General features: G+C 43.0%; 1 non-coding gene across 1 annotated transcript; it reads left to right on the top strand.

Annotated features, from left to right (window-relative positions):
* Positions 1-7,262: 7,262 nt before the first annotated feature.
* LOC122695736 lies at positions 7,263-7,369 on the top strand. Its single transcript, XR_006341493.1, has one exon. It is a non-coding gene; the product is annotated as a U6 spliceosomal RNA (small nuclear RNA).
* Positions 7,370-27,421: the final 20,052 nt, after the last annotated feature.

Genomic DNA, 27,421 nt, shown 5'->3' with positions numbered 1-27,421 from the left:
TTCCCATTCAACTGTTTCCCTCCACTTCTTTGCACTGATCACTGAGGAAGCCTTTCTTATCTCTCCTTGCTATTCTTTGGAACTCTGCATTCAAATGGGTGGATCTTTCCTTTTCTCCTTTGCTTTTTGCTTCTCTTCTTTTTATAGCTATTTGTAAGGCCTCCTCAGACAGCCATTTTGCTGTTTTGCAATTCTTTTTCTTGGGGATGGTCTTGATCCCTGTCTCCTATACAATGTCATGAACCTCTGTCCATAGTTCATCAGGCACTCTGTCTATCAGATCTAATCCCTCGAATCTATTTCTCATTTCCACTGTATAACCGTAAGGGATTTGATTTAGATCATACCTGAATGGCCTAGTGGTTTTCCCTACTTCCTTCAATTTAAGTCTGAATTTGACAATAAGGAGTTCATAATCTGAGCCACAGCCAGCTCCCAGTCTTGTTTTTGCTGACTGTATAGAGCTTTTTCAACATGTACACACTACTATATATAAGATAGATAAACAACAAGGACCTACTGTATAGCTCAGGAAACTATTTTAAGTACCTTGTAAAAATCTATAACAAAATAATCTATACATGTATGTATGTGTATGTGTGTGTATAACTGATTCATTTTGCTGTGTACTTGAAACACTGTAAATCAACTATTTACAATGATTGAAGGCAGAAAGAGAAGAGGGGGACAGAGGATGAGATGATTGCATGGCATCACCGATTCAACTGACATGAACTTGGGCAAACTCTGGAAGATGGTGAGGGACAGGGAAGCCTGGCATGCTGCAGTCCGTAGCATCACAAAGGGTTGGACATGGCTTGGCAACTGAACAACAAAATCAACTATATTTCAGTAACAAAGTAAATAAAAAGTAAAACCTACGGAAGTATTAAGTCTGTGATTATTTTGTGAAAGTTAACACTATTTCGTATGCTAGTTAAAGTATATCAACTACATACATATGAGAAGATATAGATAGATAGATATGCTTTTTAATTTGATTATCTTTTTAGACCATTCACTGAATATAAGAAACAAGTTTATAAAGTGAAACATATACTGAGAAGTACCACTTTATCCTTTCCCTTAGAATAAAAACCAATTACTTCCCATTTTGATCTCTGAACACCTGTTTATTATTTGATGGCTCTTCTGGATAAGTACGGATGTAAGACCTAGGCTTCCTTTCTCTTTCCCATAGTTGCTAAATGATCTTCTCGGATATAATATGTGCTATCCTTATCCCAAATTTAGATTCTAGACAGAATGAAGAACTGTGAATTGCAGAAAAATCCTGTTTATTCACTAGATAGTGAAATAATTCACTTCAGTGTTGAAAAGAACTCTTCCTGGGTTCTTTGCAAAGGAAGACATCAATTTAAAACAAATAATTTTCAAGAAGAGTTTTGTTATATCATGAAAGCAAACAAAAATTTCCAAGAATAATGTGACACTAGAAAAATATGCTGTGGGCATTGATGATGCAAAATGTTAAAAATAAATGTTCCTTCCCCAATCCAAAGCTTATTTATCATGTAAACAATTTCACAATAAAGTTTAGTTCAAAGAAAAATAATTACATTTTATTGAGTTTTTAAATTGGGTTCACAAAAGAGTTAGATCTTTATTCTTGAAAAAGTTCACTATAATAAACTGAACCAGTTAGTTTTAATCACCTATTTTGAGTTTAGGAGAGAACTAACACTATTTATTTGCTTTTATTTATTTATATTAATTTTATGAAGTCTTGGAGGCAGTGTAGAATGAGAACATAATAGGAATGAAATATAAAAAACAGAGAACTTGTAAATGAGAGAAGAAAATCAAGATGAAATGAAACAAAAGGTACAGATTCTAAGAACCCATATATTTGTTATGCAAACTAGTAGTAAATTTTAGAGGCATCTTTATAAAGTGGAAGCCAATCACAAAAGCCTATATTTGAGGCATTTTTAAAGTATTATTTTTTTAAATCTTTTGACCATGCTGAGAGGAACATGTCATCTTAGTTCCCTGACCAGGCATCAGGTTGACTCCATGACCCAGAGTCTTAACCACTGGACCACCAGAGACATCTCCTTAAGTTAATGTTGATTGGATATCCATGCATCCTTGACACTCATGTATTCATCTGAGAAATCTTTATGGAGGACCCACAATAAACTGGAGTGTGTATCCGAATTGGGAAGAGACAACAATCCATGCACCAACTCAGCTCTCAGCTACCCAGTGCAGAGGTATCATCTATAACAAAAGTGAAAGTGAAGTCGCTCAGTTGTGTCCGACTCTTTGTGACCCCATAGACTGTAGCCTACCAGGCTCCTGCATCCATCGAATTTTCCAGGCAAGAGTACTGGAGTGGGTTGCCATTTCCTTCTCCAGGGGATCTACCTGACCCAGGGATCGAACCCAGGTCTCCTGCATTGCAGGCAGACGCTTTACCATCTGAGCCACCAGGGAAGCCCGTCGTACATAATATATGAGGTCTATTAAACAGTAATGTGTGTGAAGGAAAAACTAAAGGAAAGAGAAAGAAGAATGTTTGTGGGTGTAGGTATATGTGGGGAGCTGGGTTTCTGGAAAGGTCGTCAGGGAAGGCCTCCCTGGGAGTGGAACACTGAGGGATGGCCTAGCAGGGGGAGAGGGGAGGGAACAGTGATGCCCTGATGCTCCTGAGGAAGGCAACGGGGTCCCTGTGGGTGGGCCTGGGGTGGTGAGAAGAGGGTGGGGCCAGGTAGGAAATAGGAGGCAAGCAGGATAGGAAGGGGGCTTCCCAGGTGGCACTAGTGGTAAAGAACCTGCCTGCCAGTGAAAGAGATGTAAGAGATGTGGGTTAAATCCCTGAGTAGAGAAGATCCCCTGGAAGAGGGCATGAACCCCTCTCCAGTATTCTTGCCTGGAGAATCCTATGGACAGAGAAGCCTGGCAGGCTATGGTCCATAAGGTTGAAAAGAGTTGGATTCAGTGAAGTGACTTGGCACACAGGCAGGAGAGGAGGGTCCTTGTGGGGTCTCCAGAGGACTCTGCTTTTCCTCTGGGGAAGGTGGGGAGAAGTTCAAGTCCTGTGATCACAGAAGATGTATTAGTTATTTATTGCTGCATAACAAATTGTCCCAAATACATTATCTTGGGGAATATTAGACAATTTGTCCTCTCTCACAGTTTCTGTGGGCCAGGAATTCAGGAACATCTTGGGTAGGGTTCTCACTCAGAGTCTCTCCTGAAGCTGCATGGAGACACTGGCTATGGTTCCTGGCATCTGAAGATGTGGATGGGCCCCGAGACTCCACCTCCGAGGAGGCTTGCTCATGGGATGGGCACACTGGCTGTCTCTCGGGGGAGACCTCAGTTTCTCTTCATGGGCCTCATCAGAGGACTGCTTGAGTGTCCTCATGGCAGTGTGGCATCCCCAGGGTGAGAACTCCAAGAGGGTGGAAGACCCACTGTCCTCTATGACCTCGCATCTGAGGTCACACAACGGGGCATCTGCAGAATTCTGTTGATCACATACTTCAGCCCTGACTCCGTGTGAGAAGGAACTGCTTCATAGTGTGGGTACCAAGGGCTGAGGTTCATCAGGGGCTGTCTTGGAGGTGGATGACCAGGGAAAAGAAAGGAGGGAATTCCTGGAACAATATCCTCCCAAGCAATGGAATCTAGTGCAAAGGAGAGAATAGGAACATCCCGACCAGCGACAGCATACAGGTGCAGCTGCAAGAGGTTGGGAAGACGTGCTATTTTTGTTGTTATTGTTGTTGTTCTACTTCTGATTTTTTCCTACTTTTCAGTGAAGTAGAAAACAAGGTCATACGTCAAGAATGAGGACTGGGAAGGAGGTTTTGGAAATTCATCAGTATTTCAAGTTTTCCAGTATCTCTCAAGCAATGCAGTGGTTGTTGTCACTAAGCATTGCCTGGTCATATTGCTAAGCAGGAAAGAAAAACACCTTTTTGGATCATTGTTGTATTATATGAGGCGCGGCCTGGGTTTGGGGAAAGTAAAAGAAAAACCAAGAAGTTTAGTCATTGGTTTTTGTTTTTCATTTTAAGTACAGTGATTTTCTTCCTTTGATCTCAAGAATTTTCTGTTATATAGCATGGAAACTTTTAAGTTATAAACATCCTTTGGTTTGCAATTAGATTATTTTGTTACTCCTGCTTACAGAATGGAATAAAACACAGATAATTAAAAGTAGATATTTGAAATATAAGACACATTCTTTTCCTTACCTGTTCAGCCTAAGACCACCAGAGATAAACCTGTGGACTACCAAAGTCAGGTACACTGACTCATTGCCATGTGGGGACATTTCACGAGAGAAAAAGAGAGAGTAATGATGGGATTTTGCAAGAATGGCATTTAGGTGTAATGTAAATGAAGCAGTATCTTTTTTTTTTTTCCTTTGACCGTGCTGTGTAGCATATGGGATCTTAGTTCCCCAAACAGGAATCAAATCTGAGACCCATTCAATGGAAGCATAGAGTGGCTTCCAGGGAATTCCTGAAGCACTGTTTTGATAGTCTCCAAGCAAAGTCGGACGGTGCGTAAAGGGGTCACCATCAGTTATGGCCTGTGAAATGGACCTGTGGTTCTGTTCCTTGGAAACGAAGTTAAGAGAGATGTCAAATGCTATGTCCAAGATTGCCGTGCAAAACTCTGCATATGGACCACAAGTCAAGGCTACTACCCCGTGATGCAATGACTAAACTCCTTCAGACCAGACTTGGATATTTCATCTTACTGAAATAATTTCAAAAAGAAATGTTCCTGATAGTCCATGATTTCAGAAAGTAAGATTTTTCAGTATTAAATTCATGGCCACTCCAAGAATTGCATTGCTATGACACTTTATGGCTGTAGTGTGTATTTGGAAGAATTACCATTTTCTGATAAATTTGCACCTGGCTTTACCTGAAGTTCAGAACCCAGATTGGTGAATTGTAAGGAAGATGCTTATTCTTAGTCAAAGTAAATTTTTACTTTTCTCCAGAGGATCTTTCTGTCCCAGGGATCGAACCCAGGTCTCCTGCATTGCAGGCAGATTCTTTACTGTCTGAGCAGCCAGGGGAGCCCTATATTCTGTATTATTATAATTTACTAAATCTAAAAATCTTTTTTTTGATGGTTAAATGTAGTTTAATGATGTAAAAAAATGGCAGTAACCTATATGTTCAGCAATAGAAAAAGGTTAAGTAATTTTATATCTATGTTATGAAATATTACACAGCCATTAAAACTTTATGTGCCTCACTTCTACTATATATAAAGAGGTTATCTCATTAGGTTGTTGCACAGATTAAATGAATTATTATGTGTAAAGTAAAGCTCAAAATCTTGGTGCAAATGTCATTCTCCCTTCCTGGGTACTCTTGGTCAAGACACTTAAAGAGTTTGTACCTCATATTTTTAATCTGAAATATAAGGAGGTTGAAGAAATTCCTTGCCAGTGGTTTATGAAATTAGACCCCTTTTATGTTTAATACTGATGTTACGATGCCTCCAGCAGTGTGTTTATAAGACCTCAGCATCTGAGTTCCCACACCATCGCTCAGCACCTGCCAGTCCCTCAAAGGAGGCCTCCCAGGTGATCACAGTGCCCATGTGACACTTTCATCTTCTTTTCTTGTTCAGTTTCCCCAGGCTAACAGCTACCAGCATCCAGTTGTCTGGGGAAGACCTGCAGTGTCTGTGACGGATGGGATGGGCACCACACCCCTGCTCCCATAGCTGCAGCTCCCCAGGCATGGGACACTGTTGGTTCAAGAAGCTCAGAGGAAGCCCCTCCTCTCAGGACGTCCCCTGGGCCTTGAAGCAGTTCTGCTCCACCTCATTCACCTGGCTGAGCCGCTTCTGCCTTCTGGGCCTCATCACCTGCCAACAATCCTCAATGCTTTGAACAAGTAAGCAAATGAAACAAAATCAAAGAAACAAATCAACCGATAATAACAATAATGATAAAGAAAGGATGTCTATATTCTCAGAGATCCAGCTCATTCTACCTTGCGTGGTGACTGATCAAACCTCAACATCTAACTTCAGCCTACAGATCACCTCATCTTTGTCAGAAGAAAAGGACTTGCCTTAAGTGTGTGTAGTCAAAGGGCTGGTCTGCTGATCTTTCTAAACACATGGTAATAGCATGGTCCAGGTAATTTAAACTCTCTGTGTTTGGAGATCAAAGTCTTCTCCTAGTATCACATTTAATTAAAAGTTTTATTTTATTTATTTATTTATTTAACTATTTTTTATTGAATATAATTGGCATACAACATTATGCTGGTTTTAGGTGTATAACATAATGATTTGACATTTGCATACCTTATAAAATGAGCATCATGATAAATCTAGTAACAGTCTGCCCACATAAAAAATATATTACAATATTGTTGACCATAATCCTTATGCTTTATATTGCATTCTTGTGACTTATTTCTTATATAAGTGGAGGTCACATTTAATTAAAAGTTTTAAATTGATTTTACTCATCAAAAATATAAAGTTTGCTGAGTCCAATCTTATCTGGGATAAAGTAATCTTTTACTGCCTGCCGGTGAACCCACATGGGCTCTTTTTGCTTGCTTGTCAGGGTGAATGTATTTTTTTTTATGTTTATTTATTTATTTGGCTGTATCAGGTCTTAGTTGCAGCACTCAGGATCTTCGCTGGGTCATGCAGGATCTTTTGTTGTGGAGTACGAGCTTTCTAGTTGTGACTTGCAGGCTTTAGTTGCCCCTCGGGATGTTGGTTCCCAGACCAAGGATCAAACCTGGTTCCCCTGCATTGCAAGGTAAATTCTTAACCACTGGACCACCAGCAAAGTCCTGTGTGACTGTAATTTTTCCTCAACACTGTTTCCAGTTGATGAATTCACAGGATGAGAGGGAGGTAACACAATACCTGTGGTGGAAAGACATGGGAGCAAGGTCATAGGGCAGCTGATGAGAACTGGTAGTGGGGTGGGGGAGGCAGAAATGGAGTCAGATACGGAGGCAGGAGAGAAGGTCACTAAAGGGGCCCTAAAAGGAAACCTTCTGGATGGTGGATAATTACATTAATGCTAACTAATAATTACTGAGCGTTTACTATAGGTGTTTACAATAGACCCTTCTCTTCATTATCGTGTTCAATTCTTAGACCAACTGGGTGATGCCATTACTACCTCCGTTTGATGGTGAGGACGCTGAGCAAAGTTTGAAAAGTGACCTCAGATTCACACAGAGCATCAGTAGCAGTGCTAGTTCTCAAGTCAAAATCTCTCTGATGTGCTTGCTTTGGCAGCACATATACTAAAATTGGAACGATACAGAGAAGATTAGCATGGCCCCTGCACAAGGATGACACACAAATTTGTGAAGCGTTCCATATTTTTAAAAATATACAAGCAACTCCTGAAGCTCAATTCCAGAAAAATAAATGACGCAATCAAAAAATGGGCCAACGAACTAAACAGACATTTCTCCAAAGAAGACATACAGATGGTTAACAAGCACATGAAAAGATGCTCAACATCACTCATTATTAGAGAAATGCAAATCAAAACCACAATGAGGTACCATTACACGCCAGTCAGGATGGCTGCTATCTAAAAGTCTACGAGCAATAAATGCTGGAGAGGGTGGGGAGAAAAGGGAACCCTCTTACACTCTTGGTGGGAATGCAAACCAGTACAGCCGCTATGGAAAACAGTGTGGAGATTTCTTAAAAAACTGGAAATAGAACTGCCATATGACCCAGCAATCCCACTTCTGGACATACACACAGAGGAAACCAGATCTGAAAGAGACATGTGCACCCCAATGTTCATCGCAGCACTGTTTATAATAGCCAGGACATGGAAGCAACCTAGATGCCCATCAGCAGACGAATGGATAAGGAAGCTGTGGTACATATACACCATGGAATATTACTCAGCTGTTAAAAAGAATTCATTTGAATCAGTTCTAATGAGATGGAGGAAACTGGAGCCCATTATACAGAGTGAAGTAAGCCAGAAAGATAAAGAACATTATAGCATACTAACACATATATATGGAATTTAGAAAGATGGTAATGATAACCCTATATGCAAAACAGAAAAAGAGACACAGAAATACAGAACAGGCTTTTGAACTCTGTGGGAGAATGTGAGGGTGGGATATTTCAAAAGAACAGCATGTATACTATCTATGGTGAAACAGATCACCAGCCCAGGTGGGATGCATGAGACAAGTGCTCCGGCCTGGTGCACTGGGAAGACCCAGAGGAATCGGGTGGAGAGGGAGGTGGGAGGGGGGATCGGAAGGGGGGATACATCTAACTCCATGGCTGATTAATGTCAATATATGACAAAACCCACCGAAATGTTGTGACGTAATTAGCCTCCAACTAATAAAAGAAAAAAAAAAATCTCTCTGATATCATTGCTTGGGTTATTCATTCTTAATATGCTTTCTAAAATATTATAACATGGATGCCTCATTCTGACCTCTAAAGAGACCTGAAACATGCATCTGAGTATCTGAGCAAGTAAAAAACTGTAATGCATCTATACAGCCTGACATGTATGTTCAAAAATTCTCTAAGCTGGCTTCATCCACCGCTGATCAACTACAGCTTTACTCACTTTGTTCCTGACCTCAGGGCTCTGCTAATCTGACTCTGTTCCCAATGTCTTTATACTTTTCAGGTGGATGTCCCATTTTCAAACTTATCAATTTCTCCCTGTAGGATCTCATCTGGGTTCTCATTTGGGAACCAAAACCAAGAGTAAGAGGCAGCTCTACAGCTCACATTATCACAAGAAAAAGACCAGATGTATTTGAAAAGAACTGTCGACAATAAGCTATGGGTCCGGTAACTCAGACGGTAAAGAATCCACCTGCTGTGCAGAAGACCTGGGTTTGATCCCTGGGTCAGGAAGATCTCCCGGAGAAGGGAATGGCAACCCACTCAAGTATTCTTGCCTGGAGATTTCCATGGACAGAGGATCCTGGCAGGCTACAGTCCATGGGGTCACAAAGAGTCTCACATGACTGAGCAACTAACACTTTCACTGATATGGGAAGCTTATGAAAAGAAATTTATAGTGGATATAGCAAACCCATTTCTGGATATGCATTAGAAGATTAAATCTATATCTCAAAGAGATATCTGCCCACTGTGTTCACTTCAATGTTGTTCACTTCAGACAACCTACATGCCCATCAACAGATAAATAGGGAAAGAAAATGTGATATAACAACATTACTATACATATATTATAATGGAATATTATCATTCATGAACAAGAAGGAAATCTTGCAATATGAGGCAACAGGGTGAATCTGGAGGACATTATGCATACTGAAATAAGCCAGTCACAGCAGGAAATAAAGGGCATAATCTCACTTTTATGTGAAATCTAAAAAAGTCAAAACAGAGAGTAACGTGGTAGTTGCCAGGGTCTGGAGGTTGGTGGGGGAAATGAGGAGATGCTGGTCAAAGGGTTGGAAGTGTCAGTTTGAAGATGAATAAGTTCTGAGATCTGATGTATGGCCGAGTGACTATCTTTCATATAATATTGTATATCTGAAAGATGCTGAAAGAGTAGATCTTAATCATTCTCACCACACAGAAATGTAACTGTGTGTGATGATGGGGTGGGAGGTGATGGAGTGTTAACTAGCTTGATTGTGGATCATTTCATAATGTATGTATATCAACTCACCACATTGTGAACTTTAAATATGTATGATTTTCTCTATAACACCATAAAGTTGAAAAAAGTTATCATGAAACTTTACTCCAACTAGAGTAAAAACTTATTATTAACACAGGTGGCAAATCCAATACAAGGACACCACGTAGATCCCTTAGTGTTGTCTGTCTCTGACTTGGTCTTTCTCCCCACCTGCTGGTAAGAAGGGAGAACATGAACTTTGATTTAGGGTTTAGTGGGATCTGCTCTTTTAAGTAAAAGCTTTATTTAGTGCTCAGGTTCTCTTAATAACATAAGAAAACAGTGCTCAGTTGATCAAAGAGCCTCCCAGCCCCTGTTCTTCCAATGCAGGTGTTGGGGGGAAGGTGTGGCTTATGAGACGTTAGGGGTCTGGAGGAATCATAGCCTTAAGGGGTTGTGTTTTAGGAGATTATTTAAAGTCTACAATGTGGTCCAGGTTAGGGACTTGGAGGAATCAGAGCCTTAAGGAGTTGTGTCTTAGGGTCCTCTGTTTCCAGGACAGTGTCCCACTTAATCTCTGTTTCCTGTGCTGGCATTCCCAGCTCAGATGTGACTTTTGCCTTGAGTGCCATCACTTCGTGGAAACTGTCAACATCACCGATGTCAGCCACATTGCTAAATCGGATGACTAATTCTTAGTCACTTTTCCTGTGACCCTTCAGCGGTACTGTCACAGTGATCTTCTCTTTGATGTTTTTCATTGACATGTCTTCAGAACATCACTCTTCCTGGTTTTCCTCCCATAATCTGAAGGCTTCCTCAATCTGCTTGGATGGTTCCTCATTTACTCCTGAACTCTTAATATCAGACCCACTGAATAACACAGGGAACTATACTGAACACTAAGTAATAACCTACAAGGGAAAAGAATCTGAAAAAGAACAGCCATAAATATATGCATAACTAAATCATTTTGCTGTACACCTTAAACAAACACAACCTTGTAAACAAAGACACTTCAATTAAAAAAAAAATGACCAAAAACAGAGAGTCATCAAAATGTAAATAGGATATGTAAGTTGAAATCATGAAATCCACCCACCCTGAAAGTCAATATTAAAAACAAAGAGGAAATCACAAAAAATAAAACCAGTAATTCAATCAAAAATTGCAGCAGTGACCAGACTGCTCTTCTGATATCCAGTCCCACATTTCTAACAGTTTCCTTTCTTTTTAAGATTTTTTTTTTAATGTGGACCCTTTTTTAAAAAGTCTTTATTAAATTTCTTACAATATTGCTCCTGTTTTATGTTTTGCTTTTGGGGCCAGGAGGCATGTGGGATTAAGATCCCTGGCCAGGGATAGAACCCACACCTCCTGCATCGGAAGGCAATGTCTTAACCAGTTAACCAGGGAAGACCCTCTAATAGCTCCCTTGACCTCTCCTTGTGAACATCTGAGAGAAAACTCAAACTTACCCTAGCCCTGCCCTGCTCATAAACTCCCCCTTCTCCATCAGCTAGCCCCATTGTTCACGTTGCTCAGATCAAAAATCTTGGGGTTCTGAGACTCTGTTAGCTCATGACCTTGTCTCCTGCCCCAGAAGGGAGAAACACATCAGGATGTTTTGCTCTTGAGCTCTTGCCTTTTTGTGACTTATGACCCATTCTTTGCTCTTATAACACCCACTCTACTATAGCCCATACCCATCTTAAAGTGAACAAAAATTCCTCTGAAAACTAAAGTTCTAGATAGTCTCATGGTAAAATTACACACACTTTATAGTTTGAAGTTTCGGCTGAGATGACCTGTTTCATTAGAATCAATAACATGCATAAATTGTCTCTTATAGATGTTGAGCAATAATGTTAACTGTTCACATTTCCATGGCCTCATTTGCATCATCCATGGGGCTTCAGATAGGCTACCCTCTCCGGTATTCTTGGGCTTCCCTTGTGACTCAGCTGGTAAATAATCCACCTGCAATGCAGGAGACCTGGGTTCGATGCCTGGGTTGGGAAGGTCCCCTAGAGAAGGGAAAGGATACCCACTCCAGTATTCTGGCCTAGAGAATTCCATGGACTATACCCATGGGGTCTCAAAGAGTCGTACACAATTGAGTGACTTTCATTTTCACTTTTTTTTGGGGGGGGTGCTTCAGATTCAGCATATTTGAAACATTATCCTTTCAGTAAGGGACACCTCTGCTGTTTGCCCTTCTTCCAGGAGTAGTACGCCTGTCCTTCTTGGAATTATTCCTCTCCCTTCTCTGACTTTGTGGTTTCCCTGAGCATGGCTGTTCTCTTACACAAGTCTGCCCCACTGACCTCATTTCGTTGGTTCAGGGGTATCATCCTGGCCCAACCTAAGCGAGGGGTAGGGCTGCAAAACCCGTGTGACGATCGCTTGATCTTTTGTATGGCACAGGGCAGTTGATCAGATTCCTCTCTTAGAATTTCTGAACTTAAAAGCACAGAGAATAAAAGGTAGAAAGTAAAACTGCCTGCCTTTTACTCTCTGCACTTTCAAGTTCAAAGATAGAGACAGAACCTGGTTCAGAAATAGAGACAGAACCAATGAAGAGTGAACCCAGGGAGCTGCATGGTGGCCACGTTGCCAACGATGGAACGTAGTCTGTAGTGAGAGGAAAGGAGGCCAGCATCCACAGAGACGCACAGAGGAAAGGCGGGCCAGGTTCTGCTGACAATCTGACAGGCCAGTCCCCGGACTGAGCTTTCCCTGAGGCCCAGCTGTAGCTCTGGCCTCTCAGCAGGTATTCATAGAGAATCCCATGCTTTGTATTTCAGAGTCCCATTGCTAGCTAAAGGGAGAAAAGGGCCTTTATTTCCTCATATGATTGGGAGGGATGTTGAAAAAGCTAATATGATCAAAGAAATACCTGCATTACCCAGGCCTCTGCTTACGCCTGGAACTCACACTGTCCATTTGTCACCTCTGCTTCTCTCAGCAATTGAGTTGGTCTCAACTGAACTTCATACAATTACACTTTTTTCTAGGTTGTTGCGGAAGAGGGTTGCTTGCTGCTGTAGTTGTTCATTCTTCCTAGACATTTCCCCAAAGACAACAACTCCAGGAGAAAGTCCCTGCTGGCTGTCCTGGAGAAGTCTCCAGAAGCCCTGATTGGCACGCTCAGGTCTTCAGACCACCTCTGAGCCGGTCGCTCTGGAAAAAGTGTGGGCACACATGACTGGCCAGCCCTGGCTCCTTCACCTCTCCTATGTCTGTGAGTAGGTCAGAGTTGCTGTACTTAAAAACTGGAGACTTATTAAAAGGGTTATGAAAATGCATTCTGAGAAGACAATTGTAGCTACCACTGTCCACTACTCCATTGCTGGGTCAAGGCTTTCTTTGATTTCATGCAACAGAAAAAGCTTTTTTTTTTGGTCTTAGTCAGTTTACTTGTTTTATCTCGTTTGCCATCAAGAGTCTGATCTCCTCTCTGTTTTTCATTTTATGTGCCTCTCTCCCAGCAGGATGCTATTTACCAAGCCACCCTAGAAGGAGATGTGGGAATCTGCTTCTATTTCTTCTTATCCCTCCCTCCCTCTATCCAAAAATGTGGGAATTAGCCTCCATTTCTGCTTATCCTTCCCTCTCCATAGTCAATCAAATATCCTACATTAGCTCTAGCTCTGAAATGTCTCTAAAAATTTCTAGTTCTGATACGTCTCTAAAACTAACTTCACAGTTCCATCCCTATGGTCTCAGCTACTGTTCATGCCTTCATCATCTTTCAGTAGATTTGCCCCTTCATTGGTTTCCTTACTGCTAGTCTTTTTAATAAAAAATATAGTGACTTTATTATTTATGTATTTGGCTGCACTGGGTCTTACTTGCATCACTGGGCTCTTTTAGTTGCGGCAGTGGAATCTAGCTCCCTGACCCAGGGTCTAACCCGGGCCCCCTGAACCGGGAGTGTGGAGTCTTAACCACTGGACCACCTGGGAAGTTCCTTACTTCTAATCTTGTTTCTTTGCCTTCCATCATCCATCTTACTGTGAAAGTAAAATGATCATGTCACTTCCTGAATAGAGTTTTCTCTTGGGCCCATTGCCAAGAAGATAAAAACTCCCTGGTGACGCATTCAGGACCCCTGTAAGCCTGTGCTGAGGATACCTCACAGGGGCCTGGTGTTCGAGTCTCAGCATCAGCTCCTAGCTATACATCCTGTACCTTGGCGGGTGTGTTATCCTGTTATCTTGGGTCCTATTCCTTTCAGGCATCGCTGCCTTGGCCCTGAACTCTAATGTCATAACTCAGTGTCTCTTTTTGGCTCTGGGGATTCCTCAATATCCTGACTCCTTCTGTCTTTGATATCTACCATGTTTCCAAGCATGATATTCTCTATAAATAGCTTAGAAAGATTTTAAAAGTCACATAATTCCTTGACTCAACCCAGATACTCTATATTGGAAATATTTTTTGAAATGAACTCCTGGAGAGTCTGAAGCAGATGGTTTGCAGAAGCAGGACTTTGGCAAATACCATGCTTTGGTGTCTGCTTTTGCCTACTATCCGGTTCTCTGATGCCTCTTCTTCCCATTGACTGGCTTTCCTCCTCTACTTACTCCTGAGACCTCTGACTGGTTGACTTGACTTTGGAATCTCTTCAGATTTACATTCTAGTCATCTCTGCTCTGGACTCTGGAGCCATCAGCCAAGGATCAGTTATTTCAACCACTGAGCTCTCCTTTGGCTATGTAGCCCATCATAATTCTACAACCTTGGATTTATTCTATTTTTCCTTTATCATCCATCCTTCAACCTATAGTTCAAGTCCAAATTACTTTTCCCATCTACTTTGGCCGTGTCTCCAGCTATAAATTCTCCTGACTTAGGGTCCCAAATGGGCTTCCCTCGTAGCTCAGCTAGTAAAGAATTCACTTGCAAGTCAGGAGATCCCGGTTTGACTACTGGGTCAGGAAGTTCCCCGAAAGAAGGGATAGGCTACCCACTCCAGTATTCTTGGGCTATCCTGGTGGGTCAGATAGTAAAGAATCCACCTGTAATGCGGGAGACCTGTTCGATCTCTGGGTCAGGAAGATACCCTGGAGGAGGGCGTGACAACCCACTCTAGTATTCTTCCCTGGAAAATCCCATGGACAGAGAAGCCTGGAGGGCTACAGTCCAAGGGGTCACAAAAAGTCAGACGTGACCAAGCGACTAAGCACAGCTCAGGGGCGCAAATACTAGATAGATAGGCAGATTGTCACTAACCCTTTAAAATTATCATAAAGGCTCAAGTTAGTGGTAAACTTCAGCTGACAGGAGACTGTACTTCTCTTCCAAACTCCATATTCAGTAAAATCATGTTGTTTGAGATTGAATTTGAATATTTACACCAACTGCAGAAATCAGCAAATACTCAGAAAATGCTACTCTCCCCAACCCCAAGGGACTGGGAAACATTTTCCAGCATACCCCTGTTTTCAGAGCAAGACCCAGCGGTGGGAGTCTGGGTGCCAACCTGGACTATCTGATGTAACCCTTGCAGGAAGAAGTGTGCACCATGAGTGCACAGGTGTACTGAGCCTAGACATGTGGGCAGTTAGTGGTCTCTGAGCCTTGGGAAGTAGAAAAGTAAACCCCTCATATTGCTTCAGATTTGTTCACCTCCTAGATGGGTCCCTCTCAGCTAATGGCAACTACGTTTACACATCATGTAAGCGATCTGTACAGCAAGTTCCTCATTCATAAAAAGGGAATGCTAATAACATTTATCTTGCAGATAAAAACAAAACAACCCCCAGAGTGATCCTTTTCCATCATTTTTAGATTAAGTCCACTTCTCAGCTGAAAACTCTCCAGTGGCTATTTCCCTAGAGTAAAAGCCAGCGTTCTTATAGTGGCCTTGGCCTTGCTCTGAGCTCTCCTGGGACATAAAACCCTCTCAGTCAATCCAGACTGGACATCCAAGCCATCCTAGAATGGAGTGACTGTGGGGAATACAGTGGAATTGTTAAAACAAGAATAGGTGGGAATGAAGATGGAGATACTGAACGCATGTGGGGCAGGTTTAAGTGGTAAGGAGCAGAGGAGGAGCAGGTCAGGAATTCTGTCCAAAGCAAATCAAGTAAAAGCATGATCTGTAATGGGTACCTTGGAAATGGGCCTGCTATGAAGAAGGCAAGAAAATATCCCCAACTAGTACCTGCAGAAAACCTGGCAACCTTCAATACTCCTTAGTCCTAGGTAGACGTGGGCGAACTGTGGTCTGGCTTTGTTGTGGAGTATTCAAAGTTAGGAAGTCTGTGCAGGTCTGGACGAAAAGTATTTCCAAATCGTGTGGTATGTAGAACATGCTCCACTAATAACATTGACCTGCTTCTCTCCTAGAAAAGCGAGTAGGAACTGAATGTTCCTTGGGAGCAGCTGGGATGGGTTTAGGGTTAGGGCGAGGGTTAACACAGCAAAGAACAAAACAAGGGCACTTGGGAGAATCAGTCTCAGTCCAGCTCGTGGATAATCTTCTTTTTCTTGACGCAGAAAAAACATAGGCCAAGAACAAATATCCTGGTGTTATCTTTAAAGTCTCATCTCGATAAGGTCGGGATTATAAACCAAACACGCAGATAATCAAAGAGAAAACAAACATAAAAACTGATATTTAGCTTGTTCAGTTTAAAAACATTGCACTTGGTACTTCCCTGGTGTTCTAGTGGTCAAGACTTTGCCTTCCAGTGCAGAGGGTACATGTTCAGTCCCTGGTAGGGGAGCTAAAATCCTGAATGCCTTGGGGCCAGAGAGTCAAAACATAAAGCAAAAGCAATGCTGTAACAAATTCAATAAAGACTTTAAAAAAAAAAAAAAACTTAAAAAAATCCCTCAAACCAAAAAAATCATTGTATTAAGTAAAAGATCCTACAACAAAATCTACCAGATTTGTCAGAAGAATCAGTGTGAGATCCTGTCTGTTGTCTTCAGCCTGGCTTCATCTATCTTTTCTCCTTTTCTGGTACTGGTCTATTGATTCTGTTCTGGTCTGGACACGCACCTTTTGGGCTGGTGTCTGATCCCTGAGCTGCTTGTTAGCCTGTATCTCAACACTCTTTTTTTTTTTTTCAACACTCTTATTATAACTTGGCTGTGGTTTGTCTGCTGGCTAGATCCTATGCTTTGGTACCCAGTGGTACAGGAGACTCTCACACTATCATCCTTCTGAAACCGTTTACCACAGATTGGGACTTGAAACCAGCCCAAACCCACAGTACCTGGTTTCAGGACCTAGTGAAGCTCAGGTTCTTGATGTCTGATCACAGAAAGAATTCAGTGAGAGACAAAGTGGTAGCTATAAAGTGGGTTTATTCAGACTCAGAGAGAAGCGCACTCCATAGACAGTGTGGGCCATCACAGAGGGGGAGTGCATAGCAGTCTCGGAAGGTGGCTTGGTTAGTCTTTAGAGGCTGGGTAATTTCATATGCTAATGAGTGGGAGGACTATTCCACCTATTGTGGGGAAGGGGTGGAGATTTCCAGGATTTGGGCCACCACCCACTCCTTGGTCTTTAAACAGTGCCTTGGAGCTGTCAGGGCGCCTCTGGGTGTGTCATTTCACTTGCTGACTGAGGATCAAGGTCCATCTTGGTCCCATTTGATTCTAATCTGTTTATGTTGTGCCCTTGGGCTATGTGATTCTTTCAGAAGCTGTGCCCTGCCTCGTTCCCTCCTGTTACATTTCCCCCGCTCCCCTTTGTCCCCTGCATCCACTCCATCCTGGTTTCTTCTAGATCACATCCTTGGGTTAATCCAGGTTCTCTCAGAGATAAATTCACAGAGATAGACTCTGTGCAAATGTCTCACTGCAGGATAGAAAATTCCATCACAGCACATCCAGCTAGCAAATAAAAGATTCTGGAGTGCTGACAAGGTCAAAGCTTTGTCTTGGAAAATTTGTTCCTGCTGAGAGTTGAGGACTTGGTGAAGAATCGTTTCTGCTTGTATGCAGTTGAGGCTGTTGGTTCCCACAGAGTTCCTGTAGCTGGTGTGTCCTCCCCCAGCTGCTTTGAGTAGAGGAGCTCAAGCTAGACTACAGTTTCCTCCCGAGAATGGCCCTCACCCTTCCTTGGCTAGTGGAACCTGGCCCTCCCAGAGAGGCTTAGGACTTACTCCTCCCTCCCCTAGCAGCCCACTTGGATCAGATTTCAAATCTCATTCCACTCGTAGGTGGAGTTGGGAAGAAAGATGCTTCTGCCGTATAATCACCACACGTAGTCCTCTGCAAAGGTTGTGGGTCTGTGACTTTGTGACTTTGTGCTGACTGCGTGCTGTCAATTAAAATGATCCTCCTCCCATCTTTATATAAAATCTACCTCATGACTTGGATTTTTTTTTTTTCCCGTCAAGTCAAGCATTCAAACCTTTCTCTAACTCTGATTAGGGAATTATTTCCAGATGAGAGCTCTGATACATCTTCTGGGACAAGCTGTCAAACCCACACTTCATCAAGGGTGCCTCACCCCAGTAATGATTTGCATCTTTGGGAGGTAATATATCTTCAGACTTATAAAAAAAAAAAAAAAAAAAAAAAGAGGTAGGAGGTGGTGTGTGAGTCTCTCTCATCAAATTGCATTGATGTGAAGCTCGAGACAGAGGTATTGGATTCTGTTTCCATAGCAACTGCTTCACTGCTCAAGGGGAAAAACAGGACAGCAATTGAAGTCTGTGTTAATAGCAGCTCTAAAAATAATCGGTAATGTGTTGAAATCAAGTGAAAGACCCAGAAAGCAATAGGTAAAAATTACAGCCATGCAGGATGGGGTTGAAAATGAGGTGTTGTGCAAATACTGTCACAACTACAATATGCTTTAAGAATTACAGGAATAGTTGGTAACAAATACATGTTTGAGGCAATCAACTATTATTTTATTTGCTCATTCATTCAGGCAACTATCCAATCTTGATTTTATGCCAGCCACTAGATAGCATCTGAAGGCACAGAGGTATGTCAGGACTGTCTCTCTTATAGGCTCTCACGGTTTTATGGGGGCAATAGATGGTGGTTAGAATGGATGTTTTGTTTGTCTCCCAATACCAGTCTGTTTCCCACCGTGTCGCAGCCAGAAGATTAAGGATTTGTATGGGATTGCTATCACATGCGGCTCCAGGGACAATTGAAAGTCATTTGCTTCAGTTATTGGTTCAGCAGTGAGGGTATAACCCTACATGGCACCATTTTAACTATGCTGATTGCCTTCTGCGTGAGGCTCAGGAATCTTATTTGGTGCCGTGCTTATAATTATTTTTTTCACCTAGGGGTAAAAGAGGGGTCATGGAGGGTCTATTGCTCCAGGAAGCCACCCACTTGGTGATCAGCCTGAGGATGTCAGCTGTTGACAGAGGCAAGGCCAGGATAAGAACACAGAAACATGGCCAGACGTGACCCAACAGACCAATGGCCGGCTCTACCCTAGCTGTTCTGGCGATGGCAGCCAAGACAATTTCTCTTTTGTAGATGGATTTTTTGTAGAATTTTGTAGCTTGAATTGAGTTTTTAGGTTTCTCGCTGCCTGCAAACAAAAACAGCACCGCACTAGTGACAAATGACAATATCATGGAATCAGTAAAATATTGGAAACAGGTGGAGGGAATGAGAGACATAAAGAGGAAGAATAAATCAGGAGGAGGTGACAACTAGCTCCATCTTGGAGAAAGGAGTACAGGAAAGATCCAAAAGTGTCCTCTGTAATGAGGTAGAGAGTTTCTGATGGTTGCTAGAGAGACAGGCCTCTCTTAACCCAGGCTGAGTGCCCAGGGGGGGTGCACTATGATCCCCAGGGAGCCCGAGCCCAGGCACCCTTCACCTTCACTGCCCGTTGTGGGGATGAACATCACAGCCCCCGTTCACAGCAGCAACTTGACCCCAGGATGGAGGTCCCCCTCCAAAACCCAGGGGTGTTTCTAGGCTGCGGGTGGGGAAGGGGGTGCCAGTAGCATTATTTTTCCACTTTTCCGGACTTCAAGTTCATAGCCCTGGTGGACTAGTGGCTAGGATTCCTGGCTTTCATCCATGCTGTGTGTGGTGCATGCGAAATCGTTTCAGTTGTGTCTGACTCTTTTCAGCCCTATGGACTATAGGCCACCAGGCTCCTCTCTCCATGGGATTCTCCACGAAGAATACTGGAGTGGGTAGCCGCCTTCCTCTAGGTGATCTTCCCCACCCAGGATCTAACCCGTGTCTCTTGTGACTCCTGAATTGGCAGACAGGTTCTTTACGACTAGCGCCACCTGGGAAGCCCCTTTCATCCAGGCTACACAGGTTCAGTTCTTGGGCAGAGAACTAAGATCTTACTTCGAGCCACCACTCACTGCTGTCTCCCTCAGATCAGATGGAGGTCACCCTCCAAAGCCCGGTGGTGTGTCCGGGCTGCTGCGGTGGTGGGGCCGGGGGCGGGGTTGGGGTGGGGGTGGGGGCGTTGTTGCCAGCAGCACTGTTTTTGTACTTTTTCTGACCTCCGGTTCACAGCCCCCTAGACTCCATTGAGCACCAGGCCTTTATCTTTGACCCGGACATCCTGCTTTCCTTCAGGTCTGCCCTGCACCTCCACAGTGGAAAGTTGACCAATAATCTGAGGGAAGTGTGAATGTAGATTTAAGAGCAACCTGTCTGAGGACCCCTATCCTCAAAGCCCAGCTCCTTTGGCATTGCTGACTCCATGTCTCTCTGAGCCTGGAAGACTTGTGCCTTCTTCTGGAGCCCTCGTCACCCCGGCCACAATCTGGAAGATGCCCACAGGAGATGTCTGAGGTCACTGGGGTACCCCATGTACTTCCCTTTCCAAGGATTCCCACTGCTCCAATTCACTTGTGCTAACTCTCCAAGGCCTTCAATTTACCACTAGCGCCACCTGCCGCATCCTCCAAGGATTGCTTATATGTTTCTCCAACTTTCAAAGTTATTTTTTGGTAGATGATTTTATTCAGTATAAACTACATTGTTGGGCCCAGGGTTCAAAATTGTATCCATTGAATTTTAATTTCTATGATTTCTTTAATCATCTCTAAATGTCACTTTAAAATTTCTTTTAAATATGTGCTCAATCATTTTTAATCTTTTCTTATTGCCTACTCACTTTGCTGTCTTTTAAACACTATTTGTATAGTGCATACTAAATATATGTTTGGATTCTAATTCTAAAATTTCTCTCTTTTTCTTTTTAATATTGGTGATTTCTTATATTCACCTCATATAAACTTATATCCATTTGTGGAAACTTTAAATTTGAGAGATGTTTCATTTTAGAGAAGTTGCAAACAGTGGATCCTCTGCTTTTCCTTATTTATTTTGGGTCTAGATTTAAAACACAAAGGCCTGTGAGAGTATCTAGCTTGACATAATGCTGAAGCAGAAATTATACAATTTAATCTTGAATTGTGTTCTCTGTGGAAAACTTATAAAAGTGATGGAAATGTTTAGTGATGAACTTAGATTCACTCAGCTTCTCAGGCAGTTAAAACCTTTAGCTGCTGAAATCCCATGCTCATCTTTTAAATGTTTTATTTATTTAAAAATTAATATTTTAGAGGGAAGGTTATTTACATGTTGGTTAAAATTAAACTCATTTTAAAAGATTTTTTTTTTTTTCCTTAAGGAAAAGGACAATGTCTTTTCCCCAAGGTCCAATAAGTGAATACATAAAAATAAGCCCCTGTTTGGTTTGAAATTTATGACAGATTGGCAGTTGAATTATTCATCAAACTAAAATGAATAATCTATAAAACTAATCAAAGCAGTCTAGCTCAGTCACTTGGCAGATGACAAATTTGGCCTGATTAGGATTGTCGTGTTTGAGGCTGTGTGTAGGCGGGATCAGTTTGACTGTGTTGGGACAAGACAGGATGGGAAGAATTTAGATCTGAAGCCAGATGTGTCTGTTAGGTTCGGGCAGGTCCTGAGGTGGTGGCTGGGGAAGAGGAGGAGAACCGATAGGGTGAAAGCTCCAAAATAGAGTCTGGCCTGGACAGTGGGATCCCATACTCCTCTTGATGGGGGCACCATTGACTCTCCTTCATGACTACGTCCAAAGAGACTTGACAGCGACTGCCGCAGAGTAGCTACTCCAAAAATATTTTAAATAAAAAAACAAAAGACTAAAACAGGAGCCTAAAAACATGGCAACAGGCACTTCAGGCTCTCATAACCCCTTACAGGTGTCTCTATAATAGGGAGATACCTGCCTGGAGAAGAGACATGTAAAACCGTCCAACAACTGGTGACCCCTCCCCTGAGTTCTGAGCAGATGGGTGTGATCAACTTGAACCTCTTTCTGGCCATGATAAGTAAACATTCCTAAGGTCTTCTTTTTTTCCCCTCACTATAGTGTCCTAGTAAAGACCAAGCTAACTCCTTTTTGGTATGCTAAGGGCTTTTATGTATTAATTCATCTAACCCTAAGGAAAGCAACCCTAAGGAAAGCTATTATTAAGAAGAGTAAAATGAACCTTAAACTATTATATGTCTACTGACATCATTCATTATTGTTCTGGTAATGTTGCCAGGGGTCTAAGCAGCCTGAAGATGTCAATTTACCTGAGGAGAAGTCTGTCCATGTGTGATCTACACACAAGACCGTCTATGACAAGTGCCCCCTGCCCATGGCCATCACATTGCTAAAGAACCTTGACTATAGCCTCATGTGGTTACCACAGACTAATTTTGAATAAAGGCAAAAATTACCAAAGATTTGAATCCAAAATAAACCAGCAGGATGTACCTGATTATCTTTAAGTCCTTTGCTAAGTGTAGAAGGAGATAGTGAATCAAATTCCGAATAATTTGCTGTGTTAATAACTCAGTAAGGCTAATGACTGTTGAATCTGAAACTAAGTGCTGATCAGCGTTTTACCCACCGCTGTTTTCTTGCAGCCTCCTTAGAGAATGCTCAGTCATCGGCATCATCCTTGCTAGAAAAAGGGAGCAGGTGACTAAGCCATGACTTCTTCTGGGTATTAAGCACTGTGCTAAGTGCTTTACATACATGTAATATGTAATTTGACTGTTGGCATAACCCTTGAACTAGATACAATAATCCCAGTTTTTCAAATGAGGAAATTGAGCAAAATGAACTTTCTTGGTGTCTTAGTCTAGGCTACTATCACAAATTATCATAGACTGGGCGATTAAAACAACACACATTTCTTTGTCACAGTGCTGCAGGCTGGGAAGTCTGGGATCAGGGTGCCCGCATGGTGGGACTCTGAGAGCACTGTTCCTGGTTGGCAGGGGGCCGTCTTCTTGCTGTGTCCTCACATAACACAGAGCAGAGGCAGGAAGCAAATTCTTCTGTCTCTTCTTTTTATTTTGTTTATTTGGCTGTGTCAGATCTTAGTTGTAGCATGTTCCCTGACCAGGGATTGAACCCCTGCATTGGGAGTGCGGAGTCTTAGCCACTGGACCACCAGGGAAGCCCTGTCTCTTCTTCCAAGGGCACTAATTCCACCAAGGCGGCTTCACTTTTACGATCTCATGACCTCCCGAAGGCCTGGACACCATCACAGTGGTCATCAGAGTTTCAACATGTGAATTTTGAGGGGACACAAACATCCACAGCACTTGCCAAAAGCACCTCACTGAGATAAGAGTATTTTGTTTACAGATTCCTCAGCTCAACTGAATTCAAGTGCAGATTTCCTGTCATCAGCTCTATTGTCTGGTTATTTCTATATCCTAAGCAATTAGTGCAAAGATAAAGCAAAGAACCTTGCCTTTGAGCTGGTGATGACCTCAATCAAGGTTGTTTTCATCCCCCAGAGAACTGCAAAATGATGTGCCTGCTTCACCAAAGATTTCCTGAGGGGAAATAATTGGGGTGTGTTATATTTAGAGAAAAAATATGTTCGTTCTTAGAAAAATATTTGATTTTCTTCTATGTGTTATAGCGCTTTGTATCTGTTCATCTTTTTAGTTTCAGAATCCATTCCAGGCTTCTCACCAAAGTTTTCTGGCTTATAATTTTTGGCTGCGATACACATTATGTGGCCATGGGAACCTGAGGACTGCTTTTTGGAAACCAGAGTGATTTTACCATAAAAGGTGTCTTTATGGGCACAGAACTGGTGCTGGCCTGAGGAAGTTTTGATTCTTCCTGCAATTTTCCTCAGTCCCTCCACACCCAGCCACGAGGGCTCCTGGTTTTCATTTCATGGACTGTGAATTGCAGTCTCTCTCAAATTTTTCCTTTCCCCAGTGTTTATACAGCATGACCTTACTTTGAGAAAGGGGCTTGGATCCAGAGGGCTGGGTGACTGGCTGGGCAGATATGTGTATTAACCTGTTCTGTCTGTTCTAACCCAACAGATTAAATGTCGAGAAGGAAAAAGAACACTCATAAAGGGAGAAAAGGTACAGAATGACTTTGCATAATGTGGTTTTGAGTCTTCACACAAGTTTTTTGTTTCCTTTCCTTCCTCTCTTGGCATTTTTCCTCTCTTCCGGGACTGCCTAGTTCTTTTGAGGGTTTGTCCATCAGGGCAATGGTTCTCAAACATAAGTATGCATCAGATTATCTGGAGGGAGGGCTGGGTTGAAGTGCAGTTGAAGAACTGTGCTTCTAATAAATTCCCAAGTGAAGCGGTAGCTGCTGGTCCAGGGCCAGAGTCTGAGAACCACTGGTCTAGGGACTGTGCTTTATTATCTGAATCTTTTCATTCATTCATTCATTCAGTGTTTAGTGAGACATTACTGAGTCTTGGACACACCATTCCCCTGACAGAACCCAGTTTTAGGGACTGGTATTGTAACTGAAAGTGGGGTCTGGCTCAAAAGCCAATAAAGAGGCCAGGTTGGTAGAAAGGAAAGTTTGCTTTACTTTGGAAGCCAGCAATGAGTGGGAAGGGTAGTGTGCGTGCTCAGTCACTCATTCATGTCCGATTCTTTGCGACCTCACGGATTGTACCCTGCCGGACTCCTCTGTCCATGGGACTCTCCAAGCAAGAATACTATAGTGGGCTGCCATGTCCTCCTCCAGGGGAATCTTCCCAACCCAGGGATTGAACCTGCATCTCCTGCACTGCAGGAGGATTCTTTGCTATCTGAGCCCTGGGAAGGGTGGACACCTGTTCAAAGGCTGACTACACCCCACATCCACCTACTGACAATCGGGGGCAAGAGCTTTATAGCTGGGGGTGGGGGAGTCTACATGCAGAAACAGCACAGTCATCTCTAACAGTCATCTTGAAATTGGTCATCGGTGGTCCGATCAGTGTCATCTTGGTTGTTTTAGGTACAGTTAACCTTCAGTTCCAGGGTCTGTTCCCACTTCCTTGAGGCCACTTCTTGGAACTGTGGCAGCTCATGTCATGGCCACAGTCTGGTCAAAATGTAGTTCACTTTTTCTACCTGGTGGGTGTTTCAGTACCTGCAAAAGAGCTCACAGGATATGACTCTGAATATTATCTATAGCCCCTGAGAAGAGCTGAAAGTCCTTGATTTTGCTTACTGACTACATTATTATTATTTGGTCTCCTTTGACTGTTCTTCTTTGCTTCTGACTGCTTTTCTCACTTCTCTGATTACGCTTATTCTTTGGCTAAAGATTTTTTCAAAGACAGAAGGTGGGCAGAGGACATGGGGGGCAAGGGCCATAAAGTCCTGCTCCATTTCGTTACTTAGTGAGTCTTTAACAAATGTTAATTTGTTGTGCAACCTACAATTTCCTCCAGTCTCGGCAGTCTCTGGGAACCAAGCATTCTTTGGTGGGACTGACTCCAACTGCACTGATGCTCCCCATCTCCTGCATGAAAGCAGACCTCCAGCAGCTCTCAAAAAGCACTATTTGTGCCACAGGGACTTGTCACTTGTGTGTTTATAAACCCAGTCAGTTCTGATCACCACACGCCAGTCTCTCTCCGGGATGTTTTCTCTGAGGAGCTGCTTACAAGGGACTCACTGCCCAGCCTCCTCCTGCCACTGCCGCCGCCTTCTATGGTGTCCACACCAGGAGCGCCAGCCCTCTGTGTCCCAAACTGCCAATGTCTGGAAGTGGGAGCGGGAGGAGAGCAGCTCCCTGCCCCTGCACTCTATCTCTTACCTGGAAACCAACCTGTACGGCCAGAGCCTCAATGTCTCAGAATAAAACATGTAAATCCCTCCATCAGAGTTTGCCTGTAGTTCTTTCCTGGGGCTTGAACTCATAGGGTCAATGGGTCGGATACATGACACTCACACCTTCTGTCTTTTCTCATCCAGCTTTTCTATCTGTTCATAACCACGTGTGTGTGGTGTGCCACATGTGTCTGAGCCATCATCGGGAGCACAACTGAGTCTCAAAACTACTAGATAGAAATGCAAAAAGGGACCTCAATTCCTCCTGGTCTTATTTTCCTGTACTTTTAATGTGTTCATTTATAGCTCCATTTCTAATGTGGCAAATTTAATCTAGGATTGCCAGGGCCTTCCTTCCTTTAAGTGTACTCTGCCTGCAGCTTATTTCTCTTACAGCAACTTGCCGTAGGGTAGGAGAGAAGTGATGCTTTGTCCACACTAGGCTCCTGCAAGGAGTCTAAGGATAGAGACACAGACCGAAAACCACTGCTGCCCAGGACGTTTGGTCCTAAGCCACGAAGGACCCAGGGCCAGTGTGTCTGTCTGTCCTGGCTTTCTTCTGTGTGGCCTGGGAGTGTGGGCGGGAAGCAGAGAATTAAGGCTTTCAGCATCCACAGCTGAAACAAAGAAGCTTAGTTGTCTAGACTGGGGCTTTTAAACGGAAGTTACCTCCAACTTACCTACTTTTTCTGTTCCTCCACGATGACTCTGGGTGTCGTTGGGTTTTAAAACTATAAAACAGATGCTGATTATTATAACATGCATGGTTATAATGGTGGCGGTTTAGTCTCTAAATCATGTCCGACTCTTGTGACCCTATGGGCTGTAGCCTGCCAGACTCCTCTGTCCATGGGATTTCCCAGGCAAGGATACTGGAGTGGGTTGCCATTTCCTTCTCCAGGGGATCTCCCCAACCCAGGGACTAAACTCCCATCTCCTTCATTGTAGACGGATTCTTTACCACTGAGCCACCAGGGAAGCCTATTTCATGCGTAAATCCTCTAATTATTCAGAAGTGAGATGACAACCCTATGAACATCTGTTATTGCAAACAGATGTCAAATTGGTCGAAGTACATTTCATCTGCTTCCTGGAAACACTGCTCAGTTTCTGATCATCCTAACACAGTTCAGTTCAGTTCAGTCGCTCAGTCATGTCCGACTCTTTGCAACCCCATGAATCGCAGCACGCCAGGCCTCCCTGTCCATCACAAACTCCCGGAGTTTACTCAAACAAATGCCCATCGAGTCGGTGATGCCATCCAGCCATCTCATCCTCTGTCGTCCCCTTCTCCTCCTGCCCCCAATCCCTCCCAGCATCAGGGTCTTTTCCAATGAGTCAACTTTTCGCATGAGGTGGCCAAAGTATTGGAGTTTCATCTTCAGCATCAGTCCTTCCGATGAACACCGAGGATTTATCTCAGAGACATTACTTTGCCAACAAAGGTCCCTCTAGTCAAGGCTATAGTTTTTCCAGTGGTCATGTATGGATGTGAGAGTTGGACTGTGAGGAAAGCCGAGTGCCGAAAAATTGATGCTTTTGAACTATGGTGTTGGAGAAGACTTTTGAGAGTCCCTTGGGCTGCAAGGAGATCCAACCAGTCCATCCTAACACAAACACACTCTAAATAAATGGAACCAACATTCGTAGGGAGATGAGGGCAAAGGGACTGTTGTGGGGGATTCCTACACTGGGAAATGGCAGGGTAACTCTTCACCAGGTGTA

This window comes from Cervus elaphus, chromosome 5 (assembly GCF_910594005.1).
Source record: "Cervus elaphus chromosome 5, mCerEla1.1, whole genome shotgun sequence".
Lineage (NCBI taxonomy): Eukaryota > Metazoa > Chordata > Mammalia > Artiodactyla > Cervidae > Cervus > Cervus elaphus.
This window is presented reverse-complemented; position numbering and strand designations above follow the sequence as displayed.